Source organism: Elephas maximus, chromosome 2 (assembly GCF_024166365.1).
Source record: "Elephas maximus indicus isolate mEleMax1 chromosome 2, mEleMax1 primary haplotype, whole genome shotgun sequence".
NCBI classification, from domain to species: domain Eukaryota; kingdom Metazoa; phylum Chordata; class Mammalia; order Proboscidea; family Elephantidae; genus Elephas; species Elephas maximus.
This window is the reverse complement of record NC_064820.1, coordinates 66,947,899-66,971,065: the sequence shown is the minus strand read 5'-3', so window position 1 is coordinate 66,971,065 and position 23,167 is coordinate 66,947,899. Positions and strand designations below refer to the sequence as shown.

General features: G+C 39.9%; 1 protein-coding gene across 2 annotated transcripts in view; it reads right to left on the bottom strand.

Moving 5' to 3' along the window:
* The window catches only part of IPO11 (importin 11), a 244,644-nt gene extending 229,705 nt beyond the window's left edge, over window positions 1-14,939 (bottom strand). For both annotated transcript variants that reach the window (XM_049864207.1, XM_049864214.1), the window contains exon 1: window positions 14,760-14,939. The gene's annotated coding sequence lies outside the window, so the exon portion shown is untranslated. The remainder of the gene's footprint in view (window positions 1-14,759) is intronic.
* Window positions 14,940-23,167: the final 8,228 nt, after the last annotated feature.

The following is a 23,167-nucleotide window of genomic DNA, read 5'->3' as shown; positions in this document are numbered from 1 at the left end:
GAGCAGTCACACGAATAGATATATGCACGCCCATGTTCACTGCAGCACTGTTCACAATAGCAAAAAGATGGAAACAACCCAGGTGCCCATCAACAGACGAATGGATAAACAAATTACAGAATACACACACAATGAAATACCACACAATGATAAAGAACAATGATGAATCTGTGAAACATCTCACAACATGGATGAATCTGGAAGGCATCATGCTGAGTGAAATTACTGGTCACAAAAGTATAAATATTGTTTGAGACCACTATTATAAGAACCAAGGAAAGGTTTAAACACAGGAGAAAACATTCTTTGATGGTTATGAGGGTGGGGAGGGAGGGACAGGGGAATTCACTAACTAGATAGTAGACAAGAATTATCTTGGTGAAGGGAAGGACAACACACAATACAGGGGAAGTCAACACAACTGGACTAAAGCAAAAGCTTAGAAGTTTCCTGAACATAACCAAACACTTCAAGGGATGGAGTAGCATGGCTGGGGGTCTGGGACCATGATTTGGGGGGACATCTAGGTCAACTGGCATAAGAAAGTTTATTAAGAAAATGTTCTGCATCCCACTTTCAGGAGTGGTGTCCAGGGTCTTAAAATAAGCTTGCAAGCGGCCATCTAAGATGCATCAATTGGTCCCAGCCCAACCTGGAGCAAAGTAGAATGAAGAACACTGAAAGACAAAGGGAAGATATTAGCCCAAGAGACAAACGGGCCACATAAACCAGAGATTCCATTAGGATGAGACCAGAAGAACTAGATGGTGCCTGCTACTACCAATGACCACCCTGACAGGGAACACAAGAGTCCCTGACCGAGCAGGAGAAAAGTGGGTGCAGAACTCAAATTCACAGGAAAAAAACAGACTTAATTGTCTGACTGAGACCAGAGGAACCCTCAAAGACATGGCCCCTGGACCCTCGGTTAACCCAGAACTGAAACCATTCCTGAAGCCAACCTTCCAGACAAGGCTTAGGCTGGACTATAAAACATAAAATAAAACTCATAAAGAGTACGCTTCTCAGTTCAAGTAGATACACGAAACTAAATGGGCAGCTCCTGTCTAGCAGCAAGATGAAAAGGCAGAAAGGGACAGGAGCCAGTTGAATGGACACAGGAAATCTGGGGTGGAAAGGGATAGTGTGCTGTCACATTATATGGACTGCAACTAGTGTGACATAACAGTATGTGTATAAATTTTTGTATGAGAAATTAACTTGAGCTGTAAACTTTCACCTAAAGTATAATTTAAAAAATAAAGGACATAAGACTTTTGTCATAAGCCAAGGATGGTTCCAAATATATTGTGTGTCACTGAGCTGATTCCAATTCATAGTGACCCTACAGGACAAAGCAGAACTGCCCCATAGGGCTTCCCAGGCTGGTAATCTTTACGGGAGCATATGACAGGTCTTTTCTCCTGTCAAGCCACTGGTGGGGTCGAACTGCCAACCTTTCAGTTAGCAGCCAAACACTTAACCATTGTGCCACCAAGGCTCCTCCCAAATATACTAATCCACTGCCACCTAGTCAATTCTGACTAATACCGACCCTACAGGACAGGGGAGAACTGCCCCACAGGCTTTGCAAAGAGCGGCTGGTGGATTTGAACTGCCAACCTTTTGGTTAGCAGCCCAGCTCTTAACCACTGCACCACCAGGGCTCCTCTATTGCTGAGAAACTCTGACATGAATCCAAACACGCTATAAGGACTTGAATGTGGCTCAAATTCATATAGCACGTTTGGATTCGAGTCAGAGTTTCTCAACAATGGACGTTCAGCAGGAAAACTCTTCCCTGAGCTTGCATTCATCCCTGGGTTTGTGCACACCATATGCCAATAACACTTCCAAGGGATTGTCAGAAAGAAAGATGCTCCCATGTATTTCCAAATGCCCTCAAGTTAAAGAACCATCAGGGCTACCCAAGTATTTCCTATGACAGTTCATCCACAATGTCAAAGACAAAACTGGTCTAGTTTGGGAAAAGATACACAATAAACATATATACATCAAGGAAAAGAGATTATTTTCCTGCCTTGTCTTACATACTCCAAACTCCTGTATGGTGGTAGAAATGTACCTGGAAACTACAATCCTAAATGTGCCTAATCCAATCAGGACTTAAAAACTACTCTTTCTTAAATAAGTCTGTTTTGCAATTACAGGATTATGCACAATATTAAAACAAAAACTATTATATAAAATATATGTATAAAATTATACAAATATAAAAATTCCTAAGAATAAAAATATTTTTAAAATAGGCACGAAATCTCACATTATAAGCAAGAGTTGTGTTAAGGTAGCCCCAGGGATTATGATGATTCCTGTTACATACACATTTTACCTGTATGATGAGAAAAACAAAATATGCCATGTTAAAGCGTATATTGAGGTCACACTTGCACATCATCGAGTTCAGCAGAAAAAATTACAAACATGGTCATCAGCGGTAAGGGTAGATACCCTGAGCAAAGCAGCAAGAGGTCTACCACATCACCTCGATCTGTGATGGAAATGTTTACCAAAAGACAATTTTCCTCACCCAGGGGACTCTAAGAGTTGCAGTCAATGGCAAAGTGTCATCTCTGAAAGGCACTTAATATTCTTATTACTTGGTGTTTATGAAGACAACAGTTTAGAACAGTTAACAAACAGTATGGGAAAAAAATCAAACGACAAATTCTAATTTACTGATGATTTTCTTTCATTTAAGCTTCCCATATTATACGCAATACATATGCATCACATAAAAGAAAAATAAAATTTTATGTTAGCAGTAATGTATTTAATTTCATCTTTAAGTCAACTCCACAACAGTTCCCACATCAACTTGTTTCTTCACCACATAATGTACTATTAAGTCTACAATTCCTAAAGTTATAAAACTAAAGGAAAATATCTGCAGTGCCACCTGATGGCAAGAAGTGAGTATCACATCTCAAAGAATAGTTCCCTAGGATCCTTTCCTCTTCAAGGAGTGAGGAGAAAGGGGAGTGCTGGAATTCTCATTGACCACTTCACCAGGACACCTAGAAATGTAGCAAGGGTTTTCAGGGTTAAATAGGTTTGGGCAAAGAATGCTGAGAATAGCATTTCTGAGGGGAAGAAATAAACGGGAGCCTAAAGAATAATGCAATGCAAGGAAGGCGAGATTCAAAAGATGAAAATTAAAACCCTACCTTGAGGCAAAACATGACTACCAAGGAATTTCCTTGCAGCACTGCAACCACTCTTATAGTTAAATGCTACTCTATAGAAAAGACAATGTGAAATGTAGACTGGAATGTGGTTTTGAGCTTTACTCAAAACATACATGAGGGAATTTAAGAAATTGTAATGTAAGCAACATTTTAGCACAAAGGAGACTGTGAAACTGAAATAGGAGCAGGCAGAGTGCTATGAGGAGAATGGAATCCCCATAGTGAAGAAAGCATTGAGTATTCCACATACAAAGAAGGGTAAGAAAAAAAACCAAACCCGTTGCCGTCGGGTCGATTCTGACTCATAGCAACCCTATAGGACAGAGCAGAACTGCCCCTTTAGTTTCCAAGAAGCACCTGGTAGATTCGAACTAACAACCTTTTGGTTAGCAGCCATAGCACTTAAACACTACGCCATCAGGGTTTCCAAAAAGAAGGATAAGTATTCAGATAAAAGAGTAAAAAGAATGGGCAAATGCATGTCAATGTGAAACTGACATTAGAAGCCTGAAAGTAGGTTTCTGAATCTCCATTTTTTCTCCTGAAAGAACAGGCACTGGACAAATAACTCACCAAGGAAGTAACCTGCTTGCCATGTATTAAACCCACCAAACCAAACCCACTACCGTCAAGTCAATTCCAACTCATAGCGGCCCTACAGGACAGAGCAGAACCGCCCAATAGCTTCCAAGGAGCGCCTGGTGGATTTGAACTGCCAACCTCTTGGTTAGCAGCCATAGCACTTAACTACTATGCCACCAGGGTTTCCTTGCAATGTATTAGCGTAGAACATTTCCACCGGGACAGGAGAGAAAGACACCATCTTTTTCAAAGATGGTCACATTCCTGTAAGTCAAATCATGATCTATAAACAAAGCCTAAAAGAGAAGAAAAAGAGGCAGAAAATATATTTTTGAGGAATTATGAAATAGAGATATTATAAAATTGCTAAACTGCTTGGAGGCAAAATCAAACTAGAGAAAAACAACATGTCAAAAACAAGAAAGAAAGGAATTTCTGTGAAGAAGATCAGGGAAGAGTTTATAGATTATCAAAACATAAAAGTTGCCATATTAGAAATTAAAGGAAGGGGCATTTATTACTTTGAGAAACCAAAATCTTAAAAGAACGACAGCTTGAAAAAATAAATAAATCTGCATCTGACCAAGCTTCTAGATCCCACTACAAATTTAGTTAGAGGAGAAACAGGTAGATGAAATAAGACTAACTATGAGCTGATAATTGTTAAAGCTGGGTGATGGATGGACGGGGGTTCATTATATAATTCTACATACTTTTGTACATGTCTAAACATTTTCATAATAAAAGGCGTTTTCTTTTTAAATGGCAGCTAATGGACCGTGACACAGAGGTGACTAAAGCTGCTGTTCACAGCAGGCATCACCTCCTCTGGAAGTCTTTAACTGCACCAGATAATAAAGCGCTCCTTCCTCCGTGCAACCATTCCACCTAGTATGCATTTCTACTACTACACTTACCACCTTGTTTACTTGTTTCTCATCTACTAAATTGGGAGCTGTTTAAAGGCAAGAACTGGGTTTATTCATCTATATATGCCTGTGCCGAGCAGAGTGTCAGGGACGGAGCAAATGTTCAATAATGTCCCATTAAGTAAACACAGCAATACGGTAAATTGTAATTTCTAAGGGTGAAAAGCAGACTTAGAAAAGGTGAGACAGAAAGAAGTCAAAGAAACAATCCTCCTAGAAAGAATACGAATTATATCACAGAAAAAAATATCCACAAGATATTCCAAAAATAATGGAACGTTGAAATGATAAAAATGAGTAGATCAATCAATGGATGAACAGTCCATTCGGTAAAATGGGATACATCGAGCCAACAAAATTTAACAATACTTTCCACTGGGCTTAACTAACTCCCTTTGTTCTAATCCTGTACTCACCAATCAACCTTCCAACACTTACTTGGCCTGTAATTTTTTCTACATTCATTCATTCAACAAATTTTTATTAAAAAATTACAAATGCCAGACACCGTACAGCATTTGAGATACATCCATGAACTAAAAAGATAAAAACTCATGACCTTATGGAGCTTCTATTCTAGTGGGTAGAGGCAAACAAATAAATGGGTCAATTACAGAACATGTAAGAAGATAGTCAACAGGGCAGAAGGCTGCTGCAAGAGAAGTACGCTCTAATAAACCTTAGTATTTGGGTCTTGCTGAGTTATTAGTAAAATGGCATTGATAAATTGCTATTAAGTGTCTTGCCTGTTGGGTAGACATGAAAGTCCTCCAAGGCTGATTGTGCCTGGGCTAGCAGGAAAAGTTAAGGACCTTATCCTAAACAACAGTGACCCCAACCCAGAAGTGCCCATCTGTGAGGCCCCAACTAATGTTACCACCACCCTCTTTAGCTGAAACACAGAAATACACATCTGTATAAAAACTATTAGAGAACGTCAGTTATGCTTATCACTGTTAAAGTTCCTTCTCTGGTGAAAACAAAGAGATAGAAGTTTGAAGCCTGATTTTGAGCAAGACATTGTTCTTTGAACCAAAATAATACCTACAGCCTAAACTAACAGACTAGAACTAATCAAAGTTTAGTCAAAACCTTTTGATAAGTTTAAGTGTTAAACACATGATCATCTAAACCAAAAAACCTACTGCCATTGCGTCAACTCTGACACACAGCGACCCTATAAGAGAACTGGCCCCACAGGGTTTCCAAGGCTGTAACCTTTATGGAAGCAGACTGCCATATCTTTCTCCCGCAGAGTGGCTGGTGAGTTCGAACCGCTGACCTTTAGGTGAGCAGGCAAGCCCTTAACCAGTGTGCCACCCGGGCTCCTGATCATCGGGGCACACGATCATCAGTCCTCTCCAAATATAATCTTCTTTGATTGGTAGTTTAATTACTGGTCCAGGACATCACCGTCTATAACGCTTTATCTTAGAAGAATCTAATTCTTGTAGAGAGAGTTCACCTAGACAGTCATTGACTTTATAACAATATTCAGTGCTGCCAAGGATACATGGAAACAGAAACACTTAGGCATTGCTGCAAGGCGTATATACTGGTACAACCAATTTGGAGAGCGCTCTTGCCATCTGTAATGACATTAAGTAAATATACGTACATATCCTCCCATATGTCTAGCAGTTTGTCATACTGTGGGGGCTTGCATGTTGCTGTGATGCTGGAAGCTACGCCACAGGTATTCAGACACCAGCAGGGTCACCCAGGTTTCAGCTGAGTTTCCAGACTAACACAGACTAGAAAGAAGGACCTGGCAGTCTACTTCTGAAAAAAATAAGCCAGTGAAAACCTTATGAATAGCAGCGGAACACTGTCAGATGTACTGCCGGAAGATGAGCCCCCCAGGTTGGAAGGTACTCAAAAGACAACTGGGGAGAGCTGCCTCCTCAAAGTAGAGTTGACCTTAAAGATGTAGATGAAGTCGAGCTTTCGGGACCTTCATTTGCTAATATGGCACGACTCAAAATGAGAAGAAACAGCTGCAAACATCCAGTAATAATTGGAACCTGGAATATACGAAGTATGAATCAAGGAAAACTGGAAATCATCAAAAATGAAATGGAACCCATAAAGATCGATATCCTAGGCATTAGTGAGCTAAAATGGACTTGCATTGGGCATTCTGAATCAGACAATCATATGGTCGACTATGCCAGGAATGACAAATTGAAGAGGAATAGCGTTGCATTCATTGTCAAAAAGAACATTTCAAGATCTATCCTGAAGTACAATGCTGTCAGTGATAGGATAATATCCACACACCAACAAGGACGACCAGTTAATAAGACCATTACTCAAATTTACGCCCCAACCACTAAGGCCACAGATGAAGAAACTGAAGATTTTTACCAGCTGCTGCAGTCTGAAATTGATCAAACACACGATCAGGACGCACTGATAATTTCTGGTGATTGGAACGCAAAAGTTGGAAACAAAGAAGGAAAAGTAGTTGGAAAATATGGCCTTGGTGACAGAAACATGCCGAAGATTGAATGACAGAATTTTGCAAGACCAACAACTTCTTCATTGCAAATACTTTTTTTACCACCATAAACAGCGACTATATATGTGGACCTCACCAGATGGAATACACAGGAATCAAACTGACAACATCTGTGGGAAGAGAGGATGGAAAAGCTTAATATCATCAGTCAGAACAAGGCCGGGGCCAACTGCGGAACAGAGCATCAATTGCTCAAGTGCAAGTTCAAGTTGGAAACTGAAGAAAATGAGAACAAGTCCACAAGAGCTAAAGTATGACCTTGAGTATATCCCACCTGAATTTATAGACCATCTCAAGAATAGATTTGATACGTTGAACACTGACGACTGAAGACCAGACGAGTTGTGGAATGACATTAAGGATATCATCCATAAAAAAAGAGGTCATTAAAAAGACAAGAAAGAAGGAAAAGACCAAAATGGATGTCAGAAGAGACACTGAAACTTGTTCTTGAACGTTAAGTAGCTAAAGCAAAAGGAAGAAATGATGAAGTAAAAGAAGTGAACACAAGCTTTCAAAGGGTGGCTCGAGAAGACAAAGTATTATAATGACATGTTCAAAAGCTGGAGAAAGAAAACCAAAACGGAAGAACACGTCTGGAATTTCTCAAGCTGAAAGAACTGAAGAAAAAATTCAAGCCTCAGGCTGCAATAGTGAAGAATTCCATGGGGAAAATGTTAAACGACGCAGGAAGCATCAAAAGAAAATGGAAAAAACACACAGGGTCATTATACCAAAAAGAATTGGTCAACGTTCAGCCATTTCAAGAGGCAGCATATGATCAAGAACTGATGGTACTGAAGAAAGAAGTCCAAGCTACACTGAAGGCATACAAGGCTCCAGGAATTGACGGAATATCATCTGAGATGTTTCAACAAACAGATGCAGTGCTGGAAGCACTCACTCTTCTGCGCCAGGAGATCTGGAAGACAGCTACCTGGGAAGAGATCCATATTTATCCCTATTCCCAAGAAAGGTGATCCAACCAAATGCGGAGATTATCGAACAATATCATTAATATCACATGCAAATAAAATTTTGCTGAAGATCATTCAAAAGCAGCTGTAGCAATGTATTGACAGGGAACTGACAGAAACTCAGGCCAGATTCAGAAAAGAACGTGGAACCAGGGGTATCGCTGCTGATGCCAGATGGATCCTGGCTGAAAGCAGAGAATACCAGAAAGGTGTTTACGTGTGTTTTACTGACTATGTAAAGGCATTCAACTGTGTGGATCATAACAAATTACAGGTAACACTGCAAAGAATGGGAATTCCAGAACACTTAATTGTGCTCATGAGGAACCTGTACATAGATCAAGAGGCAGTTGTTCAGGCAGAACAAGGGGATACTGATTGGTTTAAAGACAGGAAAGGTGTGCGCCAGGGTTGTATCCTTTCATCATACCTATTCAATCCGCATACTGAGCAAATAATACAAGCTGGGCTGTATGAAGAACAGGGCATCAGGATTGGAGGAAGATTCATTAACAACCTGCATTATGCAGACGACACAAACTTGCTTGCTGAAAGTGAAGAGGACTTAATGCACTTACTGATGAAAATCAAAGACAGTAGCCTTCAGTATGGATTACACCTCAAAATAAAACAAAATCCTCACAACTGGACCAATGAGCAACATCACGATAAACGGAGAAAAGACTGACGGTGTCAAGGATTTCATTTTACTTGGATCCACAATCAACACCCATGGAAGCAGAAGTCAAGAGATGCATTGCGTTGGGCAAATCTGCCGTGAAAGGCCTCTTCAAAATGTTGAAATGGAAAGATGTTACCTTGAGGACTAAGGTGCTCCTGATCCAAGCCATGGTATTTTCAATCGCATCATATGCATGTGAAAGCTGGACAATGAATAAGGAAAATAGAATCATTGATGCCTTTGAATTGTGGTGTTGGCGAAGAATATCACAGAGTGCCAAAAGAACAAACAAATCTGTCTTGGAAGAAGTACAACCAGGATGCCCCTTAGAGGCAAGGATGGTGAGACTATATCTTACATACTTTGGACATGTTATCAAGAGGGATCAGCCCCTGGAGAAGGACATTGTGCTTGGTAAAGTACAGGGTCAACGAAAAAGAGGAAGAGCCTAACAAGATGGACTGACACAGTGGCTGCAACAATGGGCTCAAGTACAATTGTGAACATGGGACGGGACTAGGTGGTGTTTCATTCCGTAGTACATAGGGTCACTGAGAGTTGAAATCTACTCGAAAGCACCTAACAACAAGATGTACACACCCTATGATCCAGTAGTTCCACTTCAGGTGCTATAACCAAAAAAACTCCTACAGAGACTTACAAAGAGACAAGGGTAAGAGTAGTCATCTTTATTGTCGGTAGTTAAGACAGAGTTAGAGACAACGTGTCCATTTTAGGGAAACGGCTATGTAAAATGTGTCTGGTCCTTTCTTTATTGAATTTGTTTCCTCTGGCTGGAAAGCTTTTGCCTATAGACATCTGCATGTCTTGTTCATTCACTTCCTTCCAGTCTCTGCTCAAATTGTCCACTACTCAAAGAACTGTTCCCTTACCAATCTAAAATAGCTCATCCCTCAACCAGTCTCTCTGGTCCTAATACCCTTCTTAACTTTTCTACATAGGACTTTTAACTATCCGACTTTCTAATATACATGTGCTTATTGTTCAGAGACTAGGGACTTTGATTTATTTAAAGCTATATTCCCAGAATAAAACTTAGCATATATGAAAGTGATGAATAAATACTTGTTAAATAAATTCAATAAATAAATCCCAATCTCTGCTTACAGGAGTGTAACACCACAAAAAGCACCCAAATCTCTGACTTTCCAAGACTACTCCATCTAACCTTCACCTCAGTCTAACATTCCACCTTTATCGTTAACTCTGGATATTCAACTTGCATTCACAGTATTCAATAAAGCAGCTTCTATTAGCCAGGTACTATTCTGAGAGATACAAAAATAAATAAGGGAGTCTTTGCATTCATGTCTAGAAAGGAAAAAAAGACAAGGAAAAACTATAATTACAGTACAGTACAAAGGCTACAATAAGCTGCTTTTGGAAAAACATAAGATGAGGACCTAACTCACCCTAGGGAAGCTAGGGAAGAGTTCCCAGAGCGGAAGAAGGTAGCACTGAGATGAGTCCTGGAAGTTCAGTAGGAGTTATCCAGATAAGTGCATTATGGGGGTTTGTCAGACAAGCAGTGGGTACACTGTAGGCAGATGGTATAACAACACATAAAAGTTTGAATTTTTCAGAATATCCTACCATTTATGAGGGCTGTAAATAGTTTGGCATGACCCGAGAATGTGAGGCAGGTGAAAAGAGAAAGCAAGCAAGGTTCAGAAAACTAAGGTCCTTATTTTTAACGCTAGGTGGTTTGGATTTTAATCTGAAGGTTTGCATGGACTACAGAACACCACGGTCTGCCTACAGAAAAAGACAGGGTGGGAGGGGTGGTAAACATCCTTGGAAGCAGGGAAATCATCTAGGCAGTTTACACAAAAATCCAGATAATAAATGATAATATGAACCAAGGTAGTAGCAGCAGTGAAAAAGCAGGTGAAATAGCCAAGATTTGGTAAACACAGTAAAAGCTGTGGAAGCTGGGATCTGTGTAAAGCAAAAACTTGTCAGAGAAGGAAAACTCAAATATTTTCCCCTAACAGAAATCGACAGACTGCACCCTATCAGAGGCAGAAAACTTGTGAGCCCCGAAAAACAAGGCAGTCCTGTTGAGTTCCAGCTCTCACAGGTTTCCCTGTAGTTAGATACTTAAGGATAAGGATGGCACACAAGGGTAATAAGTGGAAAGAGTTTTAAGGCTCTTGGTGTCTCCAACTGATTGGTGCTTGGATCACAGGAGGAAGAGAAGCAACTTCAGGAAGGGAGAGAAATATAATTTTTTTGATATAAGTTTAAGGTATCTTAACACAACCACAACAAGTCGGAGTTGAAAAACAATCTGTGTTAAAGAGACAGAGATTTGAGAGCCATTGAAATAGAAAGAGCAGCTGAAGTCACCAGAGATGAGACCATTTAAGGAGAGTAGGCAGTGGGAAGAGAACAGAAGACAGAATCCCAGAATGAAGCAGTTAAAGAAAAAAGATAAGAAAAGAAAAGGTTAGGCAAGACATAGGCAGTAATAAAGAAAAGATGGTACCCTAGAAGCTAAAGAAGAGAATTTCAAGAGGGATCCAGTGGCCAAAAATGTCAAATGGTCAACAGTGATCACCACCCCACCAAATTCAGTGACTTCAGGGGACCAGCAGACCGCAATATACTGAAAAAAGAATAATAAGGGATATGGAGAAAATGAACGCAGATAACTCTTTCATGAAACTTAAGAAAATTACAGTGAAATTTGTGAGAGCTAGAACTTGACCAGACTGCCTTGTTTTTCCGGGTCTCATAAGTTTTCCACCTTTGACAGTGTGCATTCTTACCACTTTTCTATCACTCATTTTACTGGAAAATATTTGCATTTTCCTTCTCAACAGGTTTCTGCCTTACACATGTCCAGCTTTAGCAGGTTTTACTGTAAATCATAAAACAACCTGAAAAGGGAGGGAGAGGGTATTCGACACGAGAGGTTTAAGCCAAAAACCAAACCCACTGCCACCGAGTCGATTCCAACTCATCGCGACCCTACAGGACAGAGAACTGCCCCATAGGGTTTCCAAGGCTGCCATCTTTACAGAAGCCAACTGCCACGTCTTTCGCCCATGGAGCAGTTGGTGGGTTCGAATCACCAACCCTTCGGCTACCATCTGAGTGCTTAACCATTGCACCACCAGGGCTCCTTATGAGAGGCTTACATATGTTTAAATTCTGCCTAGTGCCAGTTGAAACTGAAAAAGAGGTAACTGAGGAAAATTCGTCACTGAGGAGAAAAAACCTGAAGCACAATTAAGAGACAGACACGTAGAGGAAGACATGTTCGCAGGTGAAAGAGGAGAGAAAGCAATGAAATTCCCACCCAATGCATTTTCTCTGTGAAGAAGATAATATTATCATGGAGAGTAAGGAGGGAAGACAGTAGGTTAATAGCCATCATGGAAAATAGGAGCAGTTACTAGCCACACAAAGTTTATAATTGTGTGCTTATCTGTAATTAGCCTGATATTTAGAAAGTCAAAGACCCACCAGGCTCGCACGTGCACTAAATGTGTCTTACCGTGCTGAAATTAACTATAATGCCCATTTGGTACAAATAAAGGGGGAAAAATCATTATCACCATTAGTAACACTAAATTCAGAGGAATGAGAACACACACTTGGGAACACATATGCACATACATACAAAGGTTAAAATCCTAAATTACCAAACCAAACCAAATCCACTGCCAGTCGAGTCGATTCCATTACACAGCAACCCTGTAAGACAGGGCAGAACTGTCCCAAAGGGTTTCCAAGGAGCGCCTGGGGGATTCACGCTGATGACCTTTTGATTTGCAAGCCGTAGCTCACCAGGGTTTCCCTTAAACAAATCAGCTTTCCCAAAACAGAAATATTTTTATCTCTGAAATATGCATATTTCTGGAAAAATCTTCAGTATATTTGAACTGCCACATGTCCACCAGGATTATTCTACATTCTAGTTTGGTCCTGAATGCAAATACATATATACTGTCATAAAATCTAAATATTTTTATATTAATTACAAAATAATCTTTACGTATTTGTTATAACAGAACTTCCACTCAAAATGTTTACGGTAAAAAATTTCTTCTGCTTTAGGCACGGAAAGTAGGGCAAAGACAGGTCCCTGTCCTAGGGCAATTAGTGCATGGCCACAAACCACAGCTATAATTAAACCGTTTGCAGTATTCCCTGTGCTAGGTTCCAGGGGAAGAATTACAATCCTATAGCAAAAAGGAAAGGAAATTCTCATTCTAATTTCACATAAATCTTCCTCAGTGAAGAAAGATGTCAGAAAAGATCTGATGCAATGGATGTCTCAGAAAGCAGAGTCACTCTCCTTAACCTGAAGCCTCTGCACTAAACAGAGAAGTTTGAAATAACGTGAAAATAGAGGAGCTGCCTTACCCAAGAAAAAAAATATATATATATTATTGCAGTAAAGTGCTCTTGCTTACTCCCTCCCGAAAAATAACCAAATTTCAAGGGCACTACTGCCCTAGAAAGGAGCCCTTGTGATTACAGTGCTCAGAAGCTAACCAAAAGGTCAGCTGTTGGAATCCACCAGCCACTCTGCAGAAGAAAGATATGGTGATCTGCTTCTGTAAAGATTAACCCATTGCCATGGAGTCAATTCTGACTCATAGGGACCCTACAGAACAGAGTACAACTGCCCTAAGGGATTTCCCAGGAGTAGCTCATGGATCTGAACGGTCAACTTTCTGATTAGCAGCCAAGCTCTTGACCAGTATGCCACCAGGTATTCTCCACAAAGACTGCAGCCCTGGAAACCCTATGAGGCAGTTCTACTCTGTCTTAAAGGGTCACAATGAGCTGAAATTGACTTGATGGCAATGGTTTTTTTTTGGTTTTTTGTTTTGTTTTTTGGTCATACTGGAGAGGAGGCCTGATGGCACAGCAGTTAAGCGCTGACTTTCTGGCAGCAGTCTGAACTCACCAGTCGCTCTGTGGGAGAAAGATCCAGCAGTCTTGTTTCTGTAAAGATTTACAGGCTTGGGAAACATATGGGACAGTTCTATTCCACTCACAGGGTCACTAGGAGTTGGAATTGACTTAAGAGCAATGGGTTTAGTTTTGTTGTTGTTGACCACACTAGAAATGAGTTCCTTTAAAACGGGAATGGGGGAAGTATGTCATGTGCCACCTTAGCACCAGCAGGCAATTTACCAATTCTAGCAATTTAGTCAAATCACTTTGAGATAAGAAAGGTAAATCCCTCACCCACCATGTCATAAAATGGAGAAAAATAACAAATGCAAAAGACCTCAAAACGTATTTACTGCATGAAATACCCCCAAATATAAAACTGCAAGGAGTCGCTGGGCTTGAGCGTTGGCGACCATACCTCAGCATGAAGCTCCTCTCATATGTACCTTTCTTTACTTTTCCATTAATAACAAGGGAAGGGTATAACGCTTAAAGCTTTCACAGAATTGCCATTACAGTGTCATATAAGCCAAAAAAAAAAAAAAAACCCACTGGTTTTACACTACAGACCATCACGTTCTCTCAAAATCTGCACTACCTATCCCGCAAGAGCAAATGCATCATCCTGGCCCGCAACCGGAGCCCCAATGGGTATCCTCCGCTCTCCTCATCTTGGCACACGGTCCTTGCCTCCCAGCGCCCTATTCCTCCGCGGCCATGCTTCTCCACCCCGGGCTCACTCGGTGCGCGCCCAGCTCCCAGAGGTTCCTACGGTTATGCAGAAAGCCACGCCTGCAGGCCGCCCTCGCCTCGCCACTGCTATCCCTTGTCCCCGATAGCCCCACGTTCCTCGGGTCTCCGCTGCCCAACCCACTCCTCCCTTCCGCTCGCGTGCGCTCGGGGACTGTCAGGCCGGGGCCTCACCGTTTGATTCGGTCCGGAATGGCCCGGCTCTCCTGCTCCTACTCCCGAACACGAAGCGGCGTCGGTTGGTCCCACGCCCCGCGCTTCTAGTCCACACGCCGCCGCCTACTGATGTCGAAAGCCGCTTCTAGGAACACGCCATGTTCAGCGTCGCAGCTCCAAACGACGCGGACGCGCGAAAACTGCGTCACAGGCACCAAAGCGCATGGAAGGGCAAAGAAAGAAGGCGATAGGCTAGGGGCAGGAAGAGGAGGGAGGGGCTTCCTCATCTAAGGCAGAGGCGTCCGTTGTGGAAATCAGGGTATGCGCTTGCTCAGTACTTGTAGGTGGGACCCTGGAAGCGGCCAGATCCGTAACCATAGAAACCGTACTTTCTGTTGCCCCATTCCCAGGAAAATCGAGTATCGTCTTGGTTGGCTGAAGCTTAAACCAGGACTATGTCCCCTTTCCTATTCCACTCATAGGGTCGCTATGAGTCCGAATCGACATGACGGGAATGGGCTTGATATTCTACACGTAGGGAGCTCTGGTGGTGCAACGATTAAATGCTCGACTGCTTAACCATAAGTCTTAAAGGTTCTAAATCCCCCAAGCGGCCCCAGCCAAGAAAACTCTATGGGGCAGTTTGACTCTGTCGCATTAAAATTTTTTTTTTTTAGCAGCAAAGAAAAATTATTACAATATAAGTTCCAGAACTTGCTGGGGGCTCTACTCCATAGGGATAGTAAGGGCGGAATAATTTTAAAAGGAAATCCAGTCCTGCCTGCCTCTGCCTATGTTACTAGCTGGATGACCTAAGTTTTCTTATCATCTTGTCATTAAAAAGAAAAATTAGGAGTGTTCATAAAGATCAATAATATTTGGTGACATTTATTGAGAACTTAAAGTGTGCCAGGTACAATTCTAAGATCTTTACGTGAATCATCTATTTTAATCTTCAAATCAACCCTATGAGGTATATGCCCCTATTATGCCCATTTTACAGATGAGGAAACTGAAGCGCAGAGAAGTAACCTGCCTGAAGTCACACAGCTAGTAAGTGACAGTGTTAGGATTCGAACAAGGCTATAATAATAAGCCCTGTATTACAAGAACGTTCATCACACAAGGGCTTTTTTTTTTTTTAAGTAAAAAGATAAATATTCCCTAAATTACCACCAAGAAAGAGATTAAATAATCCACATATAATTAAATATAAATTGGTCATTAAAAATGACCACTTAACTTTTAAAAATGTTTAAATGTATTTGTTCACATGTTAACATTCACAATGCATCATTGAGTGAAAAAAGTGGTTTACAAAACCGTATGTTCAGTAAGGTTCCATTTTTGGAAATAAATATGTATAGGAGGGTTTGAAAGAGTTTTATATGCCATTGTGTTAAGTGTCTATCACTAATTGGATGGTATTGTAGGCATGTTTTATTTTCTTTTTGCTTGACTGTATCTTCTGATTTTACTGAAAGGTAGCACATCTCAAACTTTAAGTGTGCATAGAATCACTTGGGGATCTTGTTAAAATACAGACCCTGATTCAGTTGGTCTGAGATAGGGCCTGAGAGTCTTCATGTCTAACATGTTTTTAGGTGATGCCAGTGCTGCTGCTCCATGGATCACACTTGGAGTAACAAGGTATAAAGAATGTGTAGTAAGTAAAAAAATAATAAATTACCTAATTCAAATTAAAAGGAAGAAATTGGTTTAGAAAAGTAAATCTTAACCTATTGGAATAATAGATGCTTTAGGAATCTAGGAAGTGGAGTAGTGGTTAAGTCTCACAGTCTAGAAGGCTACAAGTCGAAATTCAGGGTGCCAGCTCCAGGGGAAGGCTTTCTCTCTCTGTCAGCTCTGAGGGAAGGTCCTTGTCATCAATCTTCCAGTCTTCTCGGTGGAGGAGCTTCTCAGTGCAAGGAACCCTGGATCCAGAGGACACCCGATTCTCCTGGCTCCTGTTTCTTGGTGGTGTGAGGTTCCCCTGTCTCTCTGCTTGCTTCTCTTTTTTTATATCTCAAAAGAGTCCTGCCTCATTAACATAACTGCCTCTAATCCTGCACTATTAACATCATAAAACCAAACAAACCAAACCCGATGCCTTTGATTCCATAGTGACCCAATAGGACGGAGAAGAACTGCCCCATCGGGTTTCCAAGGAACAGCTGGTGGATCTGAATTGCTGACCTTTTGGTTAGCAGCCTTAGCTCTTAACCACTGTGCCACCAGGGCCCCCATTAACATCACAGGGGTAGGATTTACAACACATAGGAAAATCATATCAAATCACAAAATGGTGGATAGCTACACAATACCGGGAATCATGGCCTAGCCAGGTTGACACATATTTTTGGGATACACAATTCAATCCACGACAGGTGGTGATGAGGATTAATAAAATAAATCATATAAAATGTTTACAGTTCAATACTTGGTACATGAAAAAAAACACACTTAGAATAGTGGCACATACTAAATATTTAATAAAAGTTAGTTATAATAATATAATTATTTTGAAGTGAAATGAGTTGCATTGTCATTGTACTTATTTTCTTGGAATCTACTTGAGCCTGAGGGGTGAGGGATGCCAATGTTTCAATTAATTTAGCAATTGCTTCAACTTTCTCCTTTCCTGTTTCAATTATTAACCATACGTTGGGGGAAACACGGAATTTATATTTCAGAAATATCCTGAACACACAATAAAAAAAGAAAAAAAAATATCCTGAACAGACACAATACCAGTTCAGAACCCCAAAAGACTTTAATTTGTATGCATTTTTTGCCCTTTCCTCCAAAGAATCTGGGAATATGGCAATGAAATGCAGTAGCATGAAATTATTTATCAAGCTATGCATATTGTTTTGTATGTAGTATATGACTAGATTTTGGACTCATAGTAGCTGTAGATGGAACTTCCAAGTGTATGGAAAATTTTTGCATGTGCATTTTTCTACGTCGTAGACTTTTTCCTTAGATCCCCAAACCAAAAACCCATAGTGGTTGAGTCAATTCTGACTCATAGTGGCCTTATAGGACAGAGTAGAACTGCCCCGTAGAGTATCCAAGGAGTGCCTGGTGGATTCCAACTACTGACCTTTAGGTTAGTAGCCATAGCTCTTAATTACTACTCCACTTCCTAGATTCCTAAAGGGTCCATTATTCCAACTGCATGAGCCACTTCCTTGATATGGTTCATGAATTCTATGAGATCCTGTAGTGAATTATAGAACCCAAAGACAGGAGGGAGAGTAGTTGATATTAGAGATGATGGAGTAGTACAGAAATTTGGAAGAGTTGGAAATTTGGGATTTCTTTAACTTTGTGCTTTGTGCGGTTCCTTAGAAAAGAAATTATTTAAGTGAGTTTTATATACAGTATGATCTCAACTATGTAAAAACATGTGTTGCTAAAATACTAAAAGAAAATTAAAAAAAAAATGCCAAAACACCCATCAAAGCTATCAGTGGGTAGTGAGGTTATAGGTAATTTTTTCACCTTCTTTCTACTTTCTGTATTTTCTAGTTTTTTTTTTTAAGTTAAGCTTCTTCATTTGTTGTTGTTGATGATGTTATTTTGTTTTCAATGTGGTAGTCTTATCTTTGGAGTCCAGGAAACATATTAGCTTTATGTACTACATCTCTGTGATTAATTTTTACTTTGGATATATCTGATTCTTAAATTCATGATAATCAAAGATTTAATTTTTTAACTATATTTTAGAATCTACTGAATTTTACATTATATTGATGTTAAAAGGTAAAATTCATTAAAACTGTATTTAGGATGTCTCAACTGGTATGTTTTGTTTCCTTGCCCATCTACCAGTGAGGAAGGTGTTTGACTGATGTGACTGGAATTGGAGACCAACAGAGCCCATAGCAGGCAAGACGGTATCCTGTTGTGGCAAGAGCATGGTGTCCCACTCCCACCTCTACTACTTGTAGGACTTGAGCAAGTATTTATAATCTCTATGGGACTAAATTGTAAGGAGTCCTGGTAATGCCGTGGTTAAGTGCTTGGCTGCTAACAAAAAGGTAGGCAACTGCTCTGCAGGAGAAAGACTAAAAAAAAAAAGGTAGGCAACTGCTCTGCAGGAGAAAGAGTACAGCCTTGGAAACCCTATGGAGCAGCTCTACTGTGTCCTATAGGATTGCTGTGAGTCAAACTTGACTTGACGACAGTGGGCTTTTTAATGAGACTCAATTTTCTTGACTATAAAATAGGGTAATCATGGTTGGGTTACTTGCCCTACCAACTTCACAGAGTTTCACTGAAAATCAAATTTTTTTGAAAGCGCTTTGAAAACTGAAAAACACAATATAAAACTAGAATCTATTTTAGAGTTCTCAGTACCATAATACATTTTTTGTTTTGCTAGGTTTGTAAAGTTTGAAAAACATTTTGAAACATATATATTATTTTACGGTAATGATATGAAAACATGCATCTAACAGGTGCTTTTGGAATATTGAGTTATCATTAATATTCACTGACAATGCTTAGACTCATGCTGGTATTAAACAGAGGCTATACTCTTCTTAATTAATTGCACCAATTTAAGATAGTATTTATGATGACCTGAAAAAAAATTAGAACATGTTTATAGAAAAATGTTGCTTATGATATTCAAAATGCATTATTTTTCCCAGCCAAATTTCATTACATTTTTCTGTTAACATTTAGACAGAAGAGTAGAAATTAAGTCTTCCGGTACTCTTTGAAATTGTCCTGCTTTGTAAAGCAGCACATCATTTTAGTATTTAAATAACAATAATGTTTAATTGTTCTAAACAAATCCAATGGCTTGATATTAGATTTCAATTTTATTTTATCTTGCCCAGCTGGATTATATCCCTTAATCATAAAACCCCCTTAATCATAGGAACACGGTATTTCAGTGCTAATGAATTGGTGTTAAAAGTGTGAAATTTAAACATTCTCAATGTTTTTATGACTTTTCAATACATTAAACATCTATAAGGAACTATTTTATATAAGATGCTCACAAAATTTTATTTTTATTCTCTATTACGCCCCTTTTTTAAACTTCAATGTATTTATTACAACATTTGACGCAGCGGGAACTACACTTCCAATCACACTCTGGGTCCGGTTACTTTTCACACTGCCTTTACAATGACCTATATAGTAGCAAAATTTTGCAACTCAAACCGATACATTTTCCTTTGGAAACAAGCCCTGTGGATACTTAGGTCCCATCAAGTTGGGTCAGTGCAGCATACTAATTTCTAGAGGCCTACTACATGCAGAGTTGGTAACTATAGGGGATGAAGGCTTAAAAACAAGATCCTAGGTGAAACTCAAGTTATTTTAACAAAGATTTTTCTTTTAAATATCAAGTTATATCTCAAACACCTCAGTGACAAAAATTTGGCTTACTAAGGAATCTGCTTAATATCTAAACACTTTAGACCACTCAGTTAAGATTAAGGTTACATACACCTTACAACAAACGTTACCTCAATCTGTTCAGTAAGTCAATGTGAAACTAGAAAGGATGGCTCAGGACCAGGCAGTGTTTCATTCTGTTGTGCACAGAGTTGTTATGAGTCGGAACCGACTGACAGCACCTAACAACAACAACGTTACGCTCCTTGGCACATTTAAAATGTTATCATTTCAAGCATGCTGTGAGCTTAAGTAACCCCGTTCTACTAAAGCAAATGCTATTATAATTCTTTTTCAATTTACAATATATTTTACCAAAAAAAAATCTATAAGAATGGCAATGAATTGATTGTGCATACCCAAAGTGAAAAATAAATATTTTTAACTAAAAAGAACACAAACATGAATCATAAAGCCAAAAATTATTTTTCATAATTACAATTTCAAAAACAACTCAAATATATTCCAGTATAAATTTCCAAAGCTCATTTCTTTAATGCAGCTCATATCCCAATAGCACACAATTCCCTTGGACTTGTGGAGCTATGCTGCACCCAATATTGTTTCACTTCTGGAATGCTGCTTTGATACTAACAGAAAAAATAACAATAATAAGATATCTCAGTCACTACACCAATTTCCCTATATTGATGTTGCTGGGTGCAACCCCAGGTTTTGCTTGGTGTGATTTGTTACAGCAAATAAACAAGAGGCCAAGGTGGGAGATTAGAAAGGTACGTTTATTTTGTGGCGCAAGGAAAGGAACAGTCAGTGCTGCCACTTCCAAGAATACTCGTAGTTAGCTTGAGGCGGGGGGCTTTTACAGAGAGCAGACAAGGAAATGTAAATTTATAATAAATATTCAGAATCGATCTTTGAGAAGGTGGCCAGAGCCTGGGGATGACTATGCATTTTTCTTTAGACAAGGATTTGATTCCCTGGGATGGAGGAAGAGGTCAATTTTCCTTCGTTAGCGTGTTAAGTCTCTACACAGAGGCAGGGTGCTTATATGTATTTTGCACTTAATGAGCTACTGTTTTGTTGTCATTAGGTGCCATCGAGTTGTTTCCAACTCATAGTGACCCTATGTACAACAGAAAGAAACACTGCCTGGTCCTGCGCCATTCTCACAATCACTGTTATGCTTGAGCCCATTGTTGCAGCCACTGTATCAATCCATCTTGTTGAGGGTCTTCCTATTTTTGCTGGCCCTCTACTTTACCAAGCATGATGTTCTTCTCTAGGGACTGATCCTTCCTGACAACATGTCCAAAATATGTGAGACGTAGTCTTGCCATCCATGCTTCTAAGAAGCATTCTGGCTATACTTCTTCCAAGACATATTTATTCCTTCATCTGGCAGTCCATGGTATATTCAATATTCTTCACCAATGCCACAATTCAGAGGCATCAATTCTTCTTCAGTCCTCATTATTCATCGTCCAGCTTTCGAATGCATAGGAGGCAATTGAAAACACCATGGCTTGGGTCAGGCGCACCTTAGTCCTCAATGTGACATCTTTGCTTTTCAACATTTTAAAGAGGTCTTTTGCAGCAGATTTGCCCAATGCAATGCGTCTTTTGATTTCCTGACTGCTGCTTCCTTGGGCGTTGATTGTGCATCCAAATAAAATGAAATCCTTGACAACTTCAATCTTTTCTATGTTGATCACGATGTTGCTTATTGGTCCAGTTTCTGAGAATTTTTGTTTTCTTTATGTTGCGGTGTAATCCATACTGAAGGCTGTGGTCTTCAATCTTCATCGGTAAGTGCCCCAAGTCCTCTTAACTTTCTGTAAGCAAGGTGGTGTCATCTGCATAACGCAGGTTGTCAACGAGTCTTCCTCCAATCCTGATGCCCCATTCTTCTTCATATAGTCCAGCTTCTCAGTTTATTTGCTCAGCATACAGATTGAATAGGTATGGTGAAAGGATACAACCCTGACACCTTTCCTGACTTTAAACCACACAGCATCCCCTTGTTCTGTTTGAACAACTGCCTCTTGATCTATGTACAGGTTCTTCATGAGCACAATTAAGTGTTCTGGAATTCCCTTTCTTTGCAATATTATCCATAGCTTATTATAATCCACGAAGTCCAATGCCTTTGCATAGTCAATAAAACACAGGTAAACATCTTTCTGGTATTTTCTGCTTTCAGCCAGGATCCATCTGACATCAACAATGATACCCCTGTTTCCACATCCTAATGGCCTAATCACTTAAAGTGCCAAGATGGTGTTGAAAACCTGTTAAAACCGGTTAGGGCCAGCAGAGATCATTTTATGTTCATCTTTTTATTTCCAGTATTTGACTCACTGCTTGGCACACTGTTGACTCTCCAGAAGTTGTGGAATAAATACATGATTAATGGAATGAAATAGGTAGTTGAAGATGCTACTAGGTTATGAGTTTTTTCCTGATTTAGAATTACCACAAAGAAATGACAGAGTAAAACCAAGGCTTTGAACTTCAGGCAATTAATAGCACAGGGAAGAGTCATAGTAATGATAGGAAGAAACTGTTTCTTAAAGGCAATAGGGTACACTAGAAAAATTAGAAACTAAAAGTCATTACACTGACAGTCAAAACAGATGTGGACTTCATGTTCCTGGAGCTTACAGTCGAGTACAATGTCCTACAGCAATACCCAACGCATACCTAATATCTATTAGTACATTTACAGCATTTTGCACTTTTTTTGGCCTCTCTCTCTCAACGGAACTTTGAGGAAGGCATTTTCTTGTTTAACTTTGAATCCCCAGCATCCAGCAGTGTCTGATACACACCCGGAGCTCAGTAAATGTGTAGGAAATGAATGACGTGACAATAAAGGAAGTAAAGCAACCAGTAGCCCTAGTGAAACAAAAAGCTAATTCCATTCTCAGAGGTCCTTTCCAAAACGCTAGCAGTGTAGAAATTCACCGCTCCAAAGGATCCTGGGTTTTCCACCCCACCGTGTTTTTTGGGGACCTGCGGGGAAACCAGAGGGAAAATACCTGTTT